The sequence below is a fragment of the Zonotrichia albicollis genome, chromosome 7 (assembly GCF_047830755.1).
Source record: "Zonotrichia albicollis isolate bZonAlb1 chromosome 7, bZonAlb1.hap1, whole genome shotgun sequence".
In the NCBI taxonomy this organism is placed as follows: Eukaryota; Metazoa; Chordata; class Aves; order Passeriformes; family Passerellidae; genus Zonotrichia; species Zonotrichia albicollis.
In genome coordinates this window covers 49,775,479-49,792,809 of record NC_133825.1, presented here as the reverse complement: position 1 = coordinate 49,792,809, position 17,331 = coordinate 49,775,479, and the positions used below count along the sequence as shown (strand labels likewise).

At 47.4% G+C, this 17,331-nt stretch overlaps 1 long non-coding RNA gene across 2 annotated transcripts; it reads right to left on the bottom strand.

Moving 5' to 3' along the window:
* Positions 1-4,255: 4,255 nt before the first annotated feature.
* On the bottom strand, positions 4,256-17,069 carry LOC113459757 (uncharacterized). Of its 2 annotated transcripts, XR_012581167.1 has the most exons (5): positions 16,922-17,069; positions 16,618-16,709; positions 14,492-14,629; positions 6,539-6,755; positions 4,256-5,102 (listed from the first exon to the last, which is right to left on the bottom strand). It is a non-coding gene; the product is annotated as an uncharacterized LOC113459757 (long non-coding RNA). The 2 variants fall into 2 exon arrangements; XR_012581168.1 differs by lacking the exons at positions 14,492-14,629; positions 16,618-16,709; positions 16,922-17,069 and adding an exon at positions 9,804-9,942.
* Positions 17,070-17,331: the final 262 nt, after the last annotated feature.

The window sequence follows — 17,331 nt, the reverse complement described above, 5'->3', positions numbered from 1 at the left end:
GCAGGAATCTTCCCTTTGGAACACACAGGGTTTGGTTTTCCTGCGGGATTTGTGTGAATCCAATGAAATGAATAATTTATGGGTACCTGTGGAACCCAGTCCTGCCCCAAAGCACACACACGTGCTTTAGAGTCTCAGTTTTCTCCAAACTTTCTCTCCAGCTGGGCTTGCTCTGGGCATTTTTGAGTTTGTTTTGGGGGCTTGAGATTGTTTTGGGATTTTGAGGTGTTTTGGGGGTTATTGCATTAAAACTATACTAAAAGAATAGAAGAAAGGATCTTATCAGAAGGCGGCTAAGGATAGAATAGCAAAGAATGACAACAAAGGTTTGTGGCTCGAGCTCTCTGTCCGAGCCAGCTGACTGTGATTGGCCATTAATTAGAAACAACCACATGAGACCAATCCCAGATGCACCTGTTGCATCCCACAGCAGCAGATAATCATTGTTTGCATTTTGTTCCTGAGGCCTCCCAGCTTCTCAGGAGGAAAATTCCTAAGGAAAGGATTGTTCATAAAATAAAAGATGTCTGAGACAGCACAGAACCCCCAGCCAGGTCCTGTGCTTTGGTTGGTGCCATAAAACCCAGCCTGGGGTGAGGGGGTGGCAATGGCAGTGAGGAGCTGAAATGACTGCAGGGTTTTTTACACTCTTCCCTGGAACTATTCCCACCCTGGAAAATGAAGCAAGTTTTGCCATCTGCCCACAAACCTCTCTCTGCTTCCAGCTCTGACTTGGCTGCTGGTCTCCATAAATCTCAAGTTCCTGTGGAAAACACGAGAATCCAGGGGATTAAATAAAGGTGGGTGAGGGCACCACAAAGCTGGTGTGGGCTGGCAATTCTCCACCTGCTTCCTGAGGCTGGGGCTGGGAAATGAGAATGGACAGGAGAGAAAATTCCCCCTGCAAAAGTGCTCCAAATGGCCTGGAAAACAAGACTTTTCTTTTTTCCCCCTTTGGAGAGGAGGGATGGCTGCAGCAAATAAATGGTGGAGGAAATTGCCTGGAGTTAATTACTTATCCTGTTTATTGCTGCGCTGCAATCAGCCCGAGCTGCTTTCCAGACATCCTCTTAAATCCAAGGAAACAAACAGCAACAAGGACTTGGGAAATGAAAATACCCCCAAAATGCACCCTGAGTGTCCTGCAGACAGCACAGGGACAGGGACAGCTGCTCAGATGGGACAGGGTTCTGCAGATGGTTCATCCAGGATCACACCTGGATCTCAGCGTGCAACCCCACCCAGCCAGGGCATTCTGTCTGCTTGGGAAACAAGAATAAACCAGGGTGGGTCGTTGTGTTTCCCTCTGCTTGTTTCCCTCTGAGGGACCTGGTTTCTGTGCTGGATTTCATTTCCTGCAGATATTGGGGCAAAGCCTTATATGTCAGGGAATCTTGGAATGAGCTGATGCTAAAACCAAAACACTGCCTCTTCACATTGTCACCTTCTCCACAAACCACCCCACAATTATCCCATTACTGCTTCTCCAACACCAGGAACTCTTCTTCCCTGTTATGTGCCTTCATCACATTCACACCCTGGAATTATGTGAATTTTCTCTCTTGATTTTTTTTTTTTTTTTGGTAAAAATTGTGAAGAGAAGCCACTTTAAGCTGGATTAAGCAGAGCCTGGACATTGGAGCAATTCCAGAGCAGGAAAATCCAAGAACCAGGAATTTTCCAGGGTCTTGGAGAATATTTCCATGGCTGTGACAAAGGGAGCCTGTGGGGCATGCTGAGATATAATAATAACCATGATATAATAATAATAATAATAATAATAATAATAATAATAATAATAATAATAATAATAATAATAATAATAATAATAATGAATTTTTTTACACTCCCAAAACACCCAATTAATTTCCAAACCATTTAGTTCTTCCACCAGTTAAACCCCAGCTTTCTCTACCCAAATCTCTCACTTCTGATCCAGGCTCTGATATCAATTTACTCCAAAAAAAAAGAAGAACAAACATTTTAGGAAGCCTGACCCCTCCCAGGCACCCCAATGGCCCCGTTTCATCTGCTGCATTATCGAACTCCATTGCAATTATTGGCTTTATTTCATATTTTAATGTAATCACGCTCGGCCTTTGCTCTAATAAATGCCTGAACCAGGAATTCAGACAAGAAATTCAAACGCCCTGAGCCTGCTGAGGAGAAATGCTGAGAGAAAGGTGATGGTGCTCACACAGCTCTGCTCCCAAATCAATACAGAATACATTCATAAATTAACAATCACTCCAGAGTCAAACACTCATTGCTGGAGGAACACTGCATAATTAAACCACGGGAATGAATAACTAATTAAAATTTAATTTCCATTTTTGGTTCCTTTTTTAAGCCTTTGGTTAAAAAATTAACTTGGCTACCTGACTTTATTTCTGCTGGAGGTTAACCTGGTCGTGACTCCAAACACTGCAGGTTTTTAACTGGATTTGGGCCATTACTTGGGAAGGGAAAAGAGGAAAAAGAAGGGGGAAAAGGGAAAGGGAAGAGGAAGGGAAGGGGAAGGGGAAGGGGAAGGGGAAGGGGAAGGGGAAGGGGAAGGGGAAGGGGAAGGGGAAGGGGAAGGGGAAGGGGAAGGGAAGGGAAAGGGAAGGGAAAGGGAAGGGAAAAGGGAAGGGAAAGGGAAGGGAAAGGGAAGGGAAAGGGAAAGGGAAAGGGAAAGGGAAAAGGGAAGGGGAAAAGGGAAGGGGAAAAGGGAAGGGGAAAAGGGAAGGGGAAAAGGGAAGGGAAAAGGGAAGGGGAAAAGGGAAGGGGAAAAGGGAAGGGGAAAAGGGAAGGGGAAAAGGGAAGGGGAAAAGGGAAGGGGAAAAGGGAAGGGGAAAAGGGAAGGGGAAAAGGGAAGGGGAAAAGGGAAGGGGAAAAGGGAAGGGGAAAAGGGAAGGGGAAAAGGGAAGGGGAAAAGGGAAGGGGAAAAGGGAAGGGGAAAAGGGAAGGGGAAAAGGGAAGGGGAAAAGGGAAGGGGAAAAGGGAAGGGGAAAAGGGAAGGGGAAAAGGGAAGGGGAAAAGGGAAGGGGAAAAGGGAAGGGGAAAAGGGAAGGGGAAAAGGGAAGGGGAAAAGGGAAGGGGAAAAGGGAAGGGGAAAAGGGAAGGGGAAAAGGGAAGGGGAAAAGGGAAGGGGAAAAGGGAAGGGGAAAAGGGAAGGGGAAAAGGGAAGGGGAAAAGGGAAGGGGAAAAGGGAAGGGGAAAAGGGAAGGGGAAACGGGAAGGGGAAACGGGAAGGGGAAACGGGAAGGGGAAACGGGAAGGGGAAACGGGAAGGGGAAACGGGAAGGAAAGAGAAAATAAAAGGCAAAAGACATCCCCCAGATAACTATCCAGAGTACAAATGAGCTGCAAAAGCTAAAAGCAAAGCCCTGCCAGGCAGCTGTACACAGGCCAGAAGCAGAACAGGCCTGGAGGAAGGGGTTGGGATGCTGTTATCCAGATCCAGGGATCCAGATCCAGGGAAGAAGTTAATGATATTCCTTACACCAAATGTGCTTTATCATAACCCTGGCTGAGTTTGCACAGGTACAAAAAGAGTTTGCTCAATTGAGCTGACACGGGAGGTTTTATTGAGATAATAAAAGGAACTATCAGGAAAAAGAAAAGATAGATCCTTGCTGGAATCAATCAAAAAGCCTTGAAGAGACTAACAGAAAAGCCAAGTGAGTTTGCCTGCCAATTCAGGAGTTTAAAGGAGGCAGGAAAATACATTTCAATTATGCAATCAAAGATCACTGAACAATCCAAAGGCTATAAAAACAGGGGCTGAAATATTAAAATAGATAAATCTGAAATAACCCCAAAGACAGGCATCTCAATAAAGACAACAGCAGTGAGAAGTAATTACAGAGGGAGAAGTGAGCAGCTTGTGAATGAGTTCCCTGGGCCCAGCCACTGGATGTGGGCAGGAATAAAAGGAATAAAAAGTGCAAGAAGGAGAAAAGCAGTGGCGTACCAGGGAGGTTAGGATGGATTTAAAAGGATTTTTGGTGACAAGTGAATGGGAGGTGTGCCCTGTGGGAAGGAGCTGGGAGCATGAAAAGGGAAAGGACAGGTGAAGTTAAAAGTCATATTGGGAATTAATGGGAATTAAGAGAAGGAAAATTGTTTATCTTGAGAAGATAACAAAATTCTGATGTGCAGGGAAACTTACAGGCATGGAAAATTGAAGATTTTTACAGAGAACATGAAATTCCTTCTTCCTGGGTGTTGATTGAATGCTTTTTAGTGCAAATCTGGCTTTCTCAGGTTTCCCAGTGTTTCCTGTTCCTCCCTGTCGGTTTTGTATTCCAAGGATCCCCCTGCCCCACTGGTGGCTGCTGGGGTGGATTTTGTTATGGAATTATGAGTTTGCAGGTCACAGCTCCAGGACAGTGATGGAGCTATTGGACAGTGGTGCAAAATCCAGTTTTATCAGGAATAGGAAAAGTCAACCTCAGAGCTGGAGTTTGGGAGCACAAACATAAAACATGGGATCTCAGGCCCACAAAATTCACTCCAACTTTGAATTTTGATCAGGAACTAGAGGGAGACAACTCAGATGCGCAGGGAGGACCTTGGCTCCACCACAGCAGGAAAATTCCCTTTTTTACCTCATTTTTGGAGGAAGTTGAGGCCATTCTCTCCCCTGCAGAGTGCCCTGGCTGGGGATGCTGGGCACTTCACAGTGAAGTGAAACGCTGTTAAAAAACAAACCAGATTTGTTTCACCCATGAAGGAACACCCAGGCAGGGGGTGGGAGTTTTCTGATCCTAAATCCCCTTTTCCAGCCCCAACCCCAGGCTGCCCCTCCCGAGCTGAGCAGAATCCACTAAAGCAGCAACTCCTCACATTTGGAGTAATGAAAATCTGGCTACACTGACTTAAGGCAATTCACAGTTGTTAAATTTAATTTCCCATCAATAAATATAATTACCTAATTCAATTTCTGCCTCTTAATAAAAATGGTTTCCAATGTCGTTAGAGCCTCAATCCCCAATATCTGAGGCTGCTCAGGATTATGGGCTGTGTAAATACAATTTCTGCAAGCAGATGGATTTTCCATGCAGATGGAGAAACACAAATTGGAATCAGTGGCTCTGGCAGCTTCCAACACCTTCAACCTGAAAAAAAGAGAAACAATAAAATTACAGAGGTTTTTTTTCCCCTCTATCTTGCTGAGAAGGGAAAAGCTCTGCTTGTGCCTTCTTTAATTTGACAAGCCTTAAGATGTTCCTTTTCAGGGATTTAATTAGCTAAAATATATCCCCAGCAGAAAAATTAGGAGTGTCCTCGAGGTTTATTTGACACTGTGCAAACACTGGAGCTCCCTCTCGAGAGGGAAATTTCCTGCCTGGGATGATGGCACAGGTTTTAATGAAGCCACTTGACCACAGCTCAGGCAGCCAGGAGAGGATTTCTCCTCACAGATCTGTGTCAAAATGTGATTATGGTAAAAGGCCTTGAGCTGCACCAGGGGGGTGAGGCTGGGTAATGGGAAATTTCCTCATTTCTGCATGGAAAGGGTTCGGGCACAGGGAAGTCACATCCCTGGAGGTGTCCAAGGAATGGGTGACTGTGGCACCTGGGGACAGGGACAGGGATGGATGTGGTGGAGTTTGGGTGGGAAAGGACCCCAAATCCCCCCAGTGCCACCCCAGCCATGGCAGGGACACCTCCCACTGTCCCAGGTGCTCCAGCCCCAGTGTCCAGCCTGGCCTTGGGCACTGCCAGGGATCCAGGGGCAGCCACAGCTGCTCTGGGCACCTGTGCCAGGGCTGCCCACCCTGCCAGGGAACAATTCCCAATTCCCAATATCCCATCCAGCCCTGCCAGGGAACAATTCCCAATTCCCAATCTCCCATCCAGCCCTGCCCTCTGGCACTGGGAGCCATTCCCTGTGTCCTGTCCCTCCATCCCTGTCCCCAGTCCCTCTGCAGCTCTCCTGGAGCCCCTTCAGGCCCTGCCAGGGGCTCTGAGCTCTCCCTGGAGCTGCTCCTGTCCAGGTGAGCACGCCCAGGTGTCCCAGCAGAGCTGCTCCATCCCCTGAGCATTTGGTGCCTCCTCTGGATTCTGCAGCAGCTCCAGGTCCCTCCTGGGCTGGGCTCTGCAGGTGGGGCTCACCTGGGCACAGGGGCACAATTCCCCTTTCCTGCTGCCCACAGGTGTCACAGACATCTTTTATGGAAAATCCTTTCCTTAGGATTTTTCCTCCTGAGAAGCTGGGAGGCCTCAGGAACAAAATGCAAACAATGGTTATCTGCTGCTGTGGGATGCAACAGGTGCATCTGGGATTGGTCTCATGGGGTTGTTTCTAATTAATGGCCAATCACAGTCAGCTGGCTCGGACAGAGAGCCGAGCCACAAACCCTTGTTATCATTCTTTCCTATTCTATTCTTAGCCAGCCTTCTGATGAAATCCTTTCTTCTATTCTTTTAGTATAGTTTTAATGTAATATATATCATAAAATAATAAAATCAGCCTTGTGAAACATGGAGTCAGATCCTCGTCTCTTCCCTCATCCTGGGACCCTGTGAACACGGTCACACACAGGGTTACCTGGACACCAAGATCTCTCCTTGGCCACAGTTTCCTCCCTGGGTCCCATTTCCAAGGCTGTGCAGAAGTTCCCACTCCAGGGATCGATTTTGAGCCTCAGCTTGGGAACTGCACCAACATTCAGGCCCTGAGTGACTGAGAGGCCCTGGTGCAGGAATGAGGTGAAAATCCATCACTGCCACGGCTGCCACCTGCAATCCCAACCACTGCCGAGCACCTGGAGAGCAGGGGAACAGGGGAAAGATGGGAATGAAGGCAGCCTTAAAAAACTAAACCAGAGAAAACTTTGCAGAATACAAATCAGAGCCCAACCACAGCTGGTGTTGAGCTTTTAATTGCTTTTAAGGGAAGCAATTCCCCGTGGGCTGGCAAGATGGGACAGCTTGAGGTCTGAAGTCATTTACCAAGTCTATTGTTCTGAGGTGCCTTCAGGCAGAATCACTTCTCTCTTTGCTGGGCTTTTTTTCTGTTTTTCAATATTGTTCAGCTGTGGGAAGCATCATTCCAGCCTGCCATGCTCAAATTTGTGTTAGTTTTGCTGGCAATTAGGGCAGTTCTGGTGGGATGGGGGATGCTCCAGCAGGGCAGGGATCTGTTGGCACCAGAGACAACACCAAAGACAACAACAACCCCACCCGGGCTGGCTGGGGCAGAGACCCCTCCAAACCCACTGCAGCTTCCCAGCCTCCATTCCCTGTGCTGGGAGTGCATTTTCCAGCTGAACTAAAATGCTGCTTGCTCCTTTTCCATCACAGGGAGCTCTGTGGGGAGCTCCAGCAGGGAGGCAAAGGATAAATGCACGTTTTGCCACCCAAATTCCAAAGAGAACCTTTGTTTGTCCCATTTCTCTTCCTGCACTAACTTTGTTCCCTTCATCCTCTCTCTCCCCATTCCCAGGCACTGGGCCCACATCCCAGATTTTCGCATGGAAAATCAGACTCCAAGCTCAGCCTTAAACACAATCCAAATAGGAATGGTGAAAGTGACCCCAGGAATCCCAGGAAGCTGGGGAAGAAGGTTGGAGTCCCTCCTGGGGAAGGCTTGGCAATGTGGTCTTTAACAGAATAACAGAATAACCCTGGTGATGTCCTTTAACAGAATAACCCTGGTGATGTCCAATAACAGAATAACCCTGGTGAAGTCCTTTACCAGAATAACAGAACAACCCTGATGAAGTCCTTTAACACCCACCCTTTCACAGAGGCTGCTGCTGAAAGCCTCTCCCCAAACCACATCCCCATCCTTTGCCTCACTCTCTCTGAGCAGAATAACCCAATGTTCCCCTAAAATTCACCAGGTGAGCTCCCAGCAGAGCTGCAGCCAGAGCAAATGAGGCAGATATTTACATTTTCTGAGATAATCCCAACCGAGTCAGGAGTGTGATGAGGAGGAAACTCGTGGAGAGGAAGGAAATTCAGAGAACAGTATTTCTGCAGCATCAGCAGGCCCTGACTCGGCTGCATTTAAAACAAAGTCACTTCATTTGCAGTTATTTCTGCCTGCTTCCCAGCCTGTCTGCTCAGGCTGGGTGAAACACCTGATTTATTGCAGACTGCTGCCAGTGGCTGAGGAGCTTTTGGGGAGTTTGTCAGAGTTCAGCTGCACTTCTTCATTGCCACTGGTGTTATCTTTAAAGGATGAATTATGGAAAAGGGGAAGACAAAAAGAAGAAAAGGGGAAAAACAAAGGAGTGCATCAATTTGGCCATGAAAAACAGCCCCTGGTGGCAGATAAAGCAGGGGCTGTCATGGCAGCCTGGGATGAAAGGGAGGTGTGGGGGAATGAGGGATGAAAGGGAGATGTGGGGAATGAGGGATAAAAAGGGAGGTGTGGGGAATGAGGGATGAAAAGGAGATGTGGGGAATGAGGGATGAAAAGGAGGTTTGGGGGAATGAGGGATAAAAAGGGAGATGTGGGGAATGAGGGATGAAAAGGAGGTTTGGGGGGACGAGGGATGAAAAGGAGATGTGGGGAATGAGGGATGAAAGGGAGATGTGGGGAATGAGGGATGAAAAGGAGGTGTGGGGAATGAGGGATGAAAAGGAGGTGTGGGGAATGAGGGATGAAAGGGAGATGTGGGGAATGAGGGATGAAAAGGAGATGTGGGGAATGAGGGATGAAAGGGAGATGTGGGGAATGAGGGATGAAAAGGAGGTGTGGGGAATGAGGGATGAAAGGGAGATGTGGGGAATGAGGGATGAAAAGGAGATGTGGGGAATGAGGGATGAAAAGGAGGTTTGGGGGAATGAGGGATGAAAGGGAGGTTTGGAGAATGAGGGACTTGTCAGGGAAGGGTTTTCCATGAGGATTGCACAGCCGATCCTCAGCCTCAGGGATTGATGCACACAGCTCATCCTGAGCTGCTGTTTGTTCCCTTCACACAAAGGGTGAGTGAAGGGAAGATGGAAGGAGTGTCCTTGTTGCAAACACCTGAGAAATGGTGAATTGTGGTGAGTTTTGATTAATGTGTGTTAATTGATGATCCCAGCTGGCATTTGCCCCCATCAATAATGAAAATGGTGATGAAAGAGAGACAAATGTTGGTGTCTGTGCAATGGCAGAGCCAGAAGTGTTGGATCCATGGTTTTCCCAGCAATTTTGGTTTCCTTTCATTTGTTTTCTTGGGGATCCTGGGCACAGAGCCCTGTGTGGTGCCAGGGCTGGGCTGGAGCTGCTCCTGAGGGGCTGCAGGGAGGAGTGCAGTGGGAAATGGATTATTCTGTGATAGGACATCACCAGGGTTATCCTGTTATTCTGTTAAAGGACATCACCAGGGTTATTCCTGTTATTCTGTTACAGGACATCACCAGGGTTATTCTGCTCAGAAGAGAGGCAAAGGATGAGGTTGTGATTTTGGGGAGGTTTCCAGCAGCAGCCTCAGTGAAGGGGTGCGTGTTAGAGAACATCACCCCATACCCTGAGCACTGATGGGGGTCAGGGTCAGCCTGGGAGGATCCAGGGGCTCTGTGCTGTCTGGAGAAGGGAAATGGGAGAGGAGGGGTTAAAGCACCAGCCCATCTGGAGTCAGGGATCCCCCACAAGCCCCTCCTGAAGTGACCCAGTCTGGTTCCTCACAGCCCCAGCAAAGGCTGCTCCTGAGGTTCACCCAGGCCAGCAATGGTGATCCAGGGAACCCCAGAGCACAGAACCTTCCCCCAAACCCCACAGCCCGCTGGGGCACTGGGATGGAGCTGGGACATCAGCAGCTCCCTGTGCTCCAACAGCAGCTCTGAGGTGGTTCTCCATGATTTTATTCATTAATCACCTCTTCACACCCTTGAGATAGCCTCCAGCAGCTCTACAGTTAATTAAACCCTCACAGTGTTTCTCTTCTGGAGGTGCTGGGTGTTCTGCTCCTCCCAGGAATTCCACTGTACAAAGCACAGCATCCCTGCAGGGCTCCTGCTCTGAGACAGAGACAATTGTCATTCCCAATGCACAACTGTCATTCCCAATCCACAGTCGTCATTCCCAAAGCACAATTGCCACTCCCCATCCACAACTGTCATTCCTAATCCATAATCGTCATTCCCAATCTATGATAGTTATTTCCAACCCACAACTGTCATCCCCAATCCACAACTGTCATTCCCAATGCACAACTGCCATTCCCAATGCACAATCGTCATTCCCAACCCACAATTGCCACTCCCCATCCACAACTGTCATTCCTAATCCACAGTCGTCATTCCCAACCCACAATTGCCATTCCTAATCCACAACTGCCATTCCCAACCCACAACTGCCATTCCCAATGCACAATCGTCATTCCCAACCCACAATTGCCACTCCCCATCCACAACTGTCATTCCTAATCCACAGTCGTCATTCCCAACCCACAATTGCCATTCCTAATCCACAACTGCCATTCCCAACCCACAACTGCCATTCCCAATGCACAATCGTCATTCCCAACCCACAATTGCCACTCCCCATCCACAACTGTCATTCCTAATCCACAGTCGTCATTCCCAACCCACAATTGCCACTCCCCATCCACAACTGTCATTCCTAATCCACAGTCGTCATTCCCAACCCACAATTGCCATTCCTAATCCACAAGTGCCATTCCCAATCCACAATTGCCATTCCCAATGCACAACTGTCATTCCTAATCCACAACTGCCATTCCCAACGCACAACTGCCATTCCCAATGCACAATCGTCATTCCCAACCCACAACTGTCATCTCCAATCCACAATTGCCATTCCCAACCCACAACTGCCATTCCCAACCCACAACTGCCATTCCCAACCCACAACTGCCATTCCCAACCCACAATTGCCATTCCCAACCCACAACTGCCATTCCCAATGCAATGTTTCTGCACCCATTCCAGCACAAAAAAACCTGGTGCAGAGAGTCCAGAGTGCTCTGCTGCAGCCAGACTGGGAGAGCTCACCTGGAGCCCATTCCAGACTAATTCCAGCCATAAACACCCAAACTTCATTTTCTTCATTTCACCACCGACCTCTGGTTTCTCCTGAGCAGAGAAAACTCCATTTGCAATTATCCTTGGGAACGAGCCAGGCTGTTCCAGGGCTGCCCTTGGATACCATCAGACTATAAATGCAAGCTCTGAAGTGCTCAGAACCTGCTACTTCCACGCTTCAAATACACAGGAACACCAGAAAACATACAAAAAAACCCAAAAAATCAAAAATAAAATAACCCAAAAAAATCCCAGGGATGGCAATCTCCCCTTCCCTGAGGGTTTCTGAGAGCTCTCAGCATTCAGGGTTCCTGCTATTTCTCCTCTCCCAGGCTGATATTTCACCCCACACAGATTGCTGTCTGTACCTTGGCAGGAAGGTCCTCTCCCTGAACTGCCCCTGGAGAAACTGGCTCAGAAATGCCCATCAGAGGAGCTCCTTGTTATTTAAACAATTATTATGAAGCATCTCATGGAAAAGGTCTGTTTAATGCTGACAGCCCCTACGGCTGATGGCTCCAATGAAGGATTTCAGCATGAGCTGCATGCTGTAAAATCCATGGCATGGCTGGGTTGGAAGGGACTCCAGTTCCCAGAATTCAAATCTCATTTTCTGGGGGTATTTGATCCCAGCAAGGGCCAGCTAAACAATGCAATTTGGTCCAAAGCCTGGGGATGCAGCATGGAAAATACAACAGCAGCTGATTTACTCCTCAGCCTCAGAAATGTTTTCACTCCGAACCTGGCAGACAAATGGAGAGCTCAGCCCAGGATCTCCAGCAGAGCTGTAGAAACAATTGATTTTTCAGTTCAGTAGCCAAATTGGAAAAGTAAATAGTTTGAAATTACCCAGAATGGGGCTTTTTGTTGGTTTTCTTGTTGAATTGAAACATGGGCTGAGGACTGCAGCTTCCCCAGCAGCCTGGGCAGGGGATTTCCAGCAAACACAGGGATTGAGCACCCTGATCCCTCAATAAAAGTGTTCTTGTCACCACCCTGGGCCTTGTGGGAGGAGAGTGGGGACCCTCTCCCTGCCCCTGTTCCCATGGGCTCCATCAGCTGAGAAAAGCCAGGGCCAGGTGCCCTCCCACCAGCCATCCCTCACACATCAGGGGATGGAATTATTCCTACAGGAATTATTGCCAATTTAATTATTCCCACAGGAATTATTATTCCCACAGGAATTATTGTCAATGGAATTATTATTCCCACAGGAATTATTGTCAATGTAATTATTCCCACAGGAATTATTATTCCCACAGGAATTATTGCCAATGGAATTACTGCCAATTTAATTATTCCCACAGGAATTATTCCCAATGGAATTATTGCCGATGGAATTATTCCCACAGGAATTATTATTCCCACAGGAATTATTGCCGATGGAATTATTGCCAATGGAATTATTATTCCCACAGGAATTATTGCCAATGGAATTATTGCCAATGGAATTATTGCCAATGGAATGATTCCAACAGGAATTATTGCCAATGGAACTATTCCCACAGGAATTATTCCTGATGGAATTGTTACCAATGAAATTAATCCCACTGGGATTATTGCCACAGGAATTATTATTCCCACAGGAATTATTGCTGATGGAATTATTATTCCCACAGAAATAATTTTCAATGGAATTATTCCCACAGGAATTATCGCTGATGGAATTATTCCCAACGGAGTTATTCCCAAAGGAATTATTATTCCCACAGGAGTTATTCCCTGGTTTCCGATTGGTTCCAGGAAGCTAACAGCTCCATTTCCCAAGTTTTGGATGGAAAACCAAACACATCAGAGCTGAAATTGCTGCTCTACAGCTGGGGCTGCACCACAGGATCACTGAGAAAGCTGCCAGCCCATCGAGTCCAACCAACTGGTGCCATCCCACCCTGTCCCCATCCCAGAGCTCCGAGTGCCAGCTCCAGGTGCCACCTGCAGGGCTGGGCACTGAACCCTCCCTGGGCAGTGCCTGAGCCCCCTTTCCATGGGGAAATTCCTGCTGGGCCCGCCCTGGGGCCGTTCCCTCTGCTCCTGTCCCTGTTCCTCCCCCAGGTCCTGCTGGACTTTCCTGGAGGAGCAGAAGTTCCCCCTGAGGTTCCTCTCCCCAGGTTTTGGTGGGTTGGTGCAGAAGGGAGCCGTGCACAGATTCCAGTCCCTGGCAGCGCCAAATTCCCAGGAACAAGCTGGTAATTATTCCAATAACAGGGATTGGCACCCACACAGATCCAGGACATTCTGCAGGCTGCAAAAACCAGCAGGAAGGAACTGCGAGCAGGGAATGGTTTTTCAACCAGACACAAGTGAGAGCTCTCAGCCAAATCCAGTCACAACAATTAGCCGTAAATTGCAAATTATTATTAAAAATTACTGAAAAAATTATCTCTGTTTTGAATCACAAATGCAAAATCCGTGAGTTCTGCTGTATATATTTATTTAGAAAGATAATAATCTCCTAAAGATAATAAGAAATGCTTTACCAAACACTTGGAGATGGCCTTTCCAGTATTTTCTTAAAACTAATCAAGTTCGAAATCCCAAGTTTCCTTTTATAAACAAGGTCATAAAATGCCTTAAAAATCTCCCAGGAAATTCATGGAAATTTATTCAGTCTGGTATGAGAGAGTAAATCTCTGTTATGCTTGTGGATCCTTCCCCAATCCATGTACATTTTAATTAAGCCCATTAATTTTACAGGATTGCTGCTTGTTTGTTGCTGGATTGTTGCTCTGAAGAAAGCAACTTTTTTTTCTATGGAAATTAAATTCCAAGAGCTTCAAAGTAAGTTTTTATACCAACCAGCACTGAAACCAACACTGAGAAACACAAACCATTTCCTGCCACATAGAAAGCTTGGTTTGGTTTTCTCGTTTGTGTAACACCATGAAAAAAATATTTATTTTATTACTGGTCCACTGGGAAAATCTACATGCTTCCTCATGCTCAATGTCATTCCAAAGGATCCTGATCCATTACCTACTATCTAAGACTGTTGGAGGAATTTCCATTTGTCATTGTGGCTTCCAGGCCAAATTTCCTCATTTTCTGGTCATTATTGATTTGATTTTTTGCAGCAACTCTTCCACCTCTGATGTTCGATTTTATCTCAATCTTTACCAGCACTCAAGAACTCAAAGCCAATTAAAACATCCTCAGGGAAAAACGGATTTGCAGTTTGACAAATATTCCATGAAACTGCTCAGGACTGGGATTGAAAGCTAAGAATCCTAAAAATAAGGAACGGTTTGGGCTGGAAGGGACCTAAATCCCATTCAGTGCCATGGCAGGGACGCCTTCCACTGTTCCAGGCTGTTCCCAATGTCCAACCTGTGCTTGGGCACCTCCAGGAATGGATATCCACAATTTTCCTTGGATATTATTCTCCCTATTGGCACAAAATCCACACAAAACCCGTCACACAACAAGTTCAGCGATGCAGACTTGAAAATCTCTGTGCTTTCTGTCTAAATTACCGTCAGCATTGGGAAAAAAAAAAAAAAAAACCAACCAAAAAACAACTTACTTCAGTTCAGGGACTTAAATTGTCAGAAGAATTCCTTGTGTCTCCATAAAGGCAGCATAAATCCTGGCAAAAGCCATTCTCCACCCAAAACAACTCATTCTCCAGGTTGTGTTTTCCCAGGCTGCCTCCGGAACCTGCCTGGGAGGAAAATGAAGAACGAGTACATGAAGGAAATCATAATTTACAAGATGTTCTGAAGCCAGGCTGCATTTAAAACAACTGGAATTTGAGATTCGCTTGTCAGGGAGAAAAAAAAAAAGAGCTAACAAGGAAACCATGTAAATGCAGTGCATTTGTTGTGCTCCTGCTAAAAATGCTGGAGGTGTCTGACAAATCCCCATAATGAGCTCCCATCTGCAGGTGGAAGGAAAGGGAAACTTGTTCAGGGCTGCAGGGAGTGGGAGAGCAGGGAAAACCTGGAAAAGCAGAGGCAGCACCAACAGGAGCTCTGAGCCTCACTCTGTGTTTTCCTTGGAATCCAGGGAATAAACTGATTATTTGTTGGGAAAATAATTCTGTGTCAAGGAGGGGAAGGGCTCATGGCTTGTGAGGTTTGTGCCCTCTGGCAGTAGCATTGGATTTGTTTAGAAAGATGACAGCAGAGGTTTGTGCCCTCTGGCTCTAAGGCAAGCAGATCCCAGAATCCCAGACTGGTTTGGGTGGGAAGGGACATGGAAATCCATCCCTAAATCCCACCCTGCCATGGCAGGGACATCTCCCCCTGTCCCACATCCCTTGGGCACTGCCAGGGATCCAGGGGCAGCCACAGCTGCTCTGGGCACCTGTGCCAGTGACACAGAACATGGTGAAAGACCCAAAGTAGCAAAGTTGAAGGAAAATATTTTGAAATATTATTTTAAATAAAAATAAAATTCCCGCCAGTTAAGAGCAAAGCCAAGCCCCAAAGCCTTGAGGTTCTCCATGAGTGCAGAGGGAGAGCATCCTAGAGTGAATCCAGGTTTGATCCACACAGGAGCTGGACTCTGTGGGTCCCTTCCAGCTCAGGATATTCCAGGAGTTCTCTTGCCTGGCACTGCCACCTTCACCTGTTCACCACTCGTGGCTATTTCCCCTCCAGACCCAATTCCAAAGTGCATTTTTGTGCCATTCAGGTGTCCAAGGTCCCTTTTTGGGCTCTCTCCTTTCCTTCACAAGAAAAGAACATCTTCTCTGAATCACAAAACAAACAAGGTCCAACTAAACCTCACAGAATTGTGGAAATCCTGAGCTGGGACGCACAGGGATCATCCAGTCCAGCTCCTGACCCCGCACAGGACATCCCAAAATCCCACCCTGTGCTGACAGCATTGTCCAACCCCAGCAAAGGCTTGCCCATGGTGAATTAAATCAATATTTGGGAGACAAAATCTCAGTCCTACACAATTTTGTCTCCCCCACTGCCAGTCCAGGCCTCAAAAATCAAGCAAAAATCCCAACTCCTCCTTCCAGGCTCACTCTAAACCCTCCCAACAATTGCTCCTCTCCATTTCCAGCTTTTCGCCCAAGGCTCCTAAAACATCATGCGGGGATTAGGGAGCCCCATTTGAAACAAATTGTTTTAATTAAAGCACTAATTTCCAACCCCGAGAGATGTAAACTATTAAAGAGCTGCCAGGAGGGAGAGGCGCTGATGGAGAGCAGCGAGCAATTACAGCCAAGCTGCTGCTGGTTCTCTGGGTGAAGGGCTGGGAAAGCAGAGCCAGGCGTCCCTCATCACCCCCAGAGCCTGCCCAGAGCCCAGGATCCCCCTCCCAGAAAGGCTCAGCATTCCCAAGCTCAGGATCCCCGTCCCAGAAAGGAGAACACCCAGCTGGAATTCAGCTAGAGAGTGGCATCTAAAAATAAATATATTCGCAATTTCCACTCTGATCTGCTGAAGTGCAGAAGCAGAGACTCATGGAATGGTTTGGTGGACAGGGGACCTCAAAGCCACCCAGTGCCACCCCAGCCATGGCAGGGACACCTCCCACTGTCCCAGGTGCTCCAGCCCCAATGTCCAGCCTGGCCTTGGGCACTGCCAGGGATCCAGGCCCTGCCCACCCTGCCAGGGAACAATTCCTGCCCAATATCCCATCAAAATTTACCTTTTTTCAATTTAGCCATATTTCAGCCTTTCAGGGACTTACCCTTCTCAAGAAAACCACCCTGTTCTGGAAGCCAGGAGATGCAAATTTCACTTCTAGGCACCATCATGTCTCCTGAAATAATCCAGAATTACCTATATTTGGAAACACACACACACAGGGAAAAGAAATAAAAATTTTAAAGCCATTTTTGCAATATGGATTGCTAGTGAGGAAGACAATTCAGTTTGTGTTCAACAACTCAGCTTCTCAGAGTGAGAAGCAAAGCATGGCAGCACAACTCCCGAGGGAGGAAAAAGTAAGAAAACAAAAAACTGAAAACCCCAGAACTTTCCCCAACCGAAACCTCCATCTCTTTCCTGTCAATCACAGCCAGATTTCCCCCGGGTTTCTCCTCAGGGAGCCCAGAGCAGCTCTGTGCACCCACAGCCCCCCGAGCCGCTCATTGCTCCTGGGAATTCCCGTCAGCCGCGCGCTCTGGAGACAGCCGGGAGGAGAAAAGTGGGATTCTTGTTAACAGCTCCCTCCTTGCTCACTCCAGGCTCGTTACATCCCAGCAATATCAAGCAGCCACTCCAGGCAGTGCCATGTGGAGCCTTTTCCCTCCTCTCACAACCCCGGTGTCACCAAGGCACACGTGTGGGTGGCGCTGCACTTTGTCACAGACATATTTTATGGAAAATCCTTTCCTTAGGATTTTCCCTCCTGAGAAGCTGGGAGGCCTCAGGAACAAAATGTAAACAATGATTATCTGCT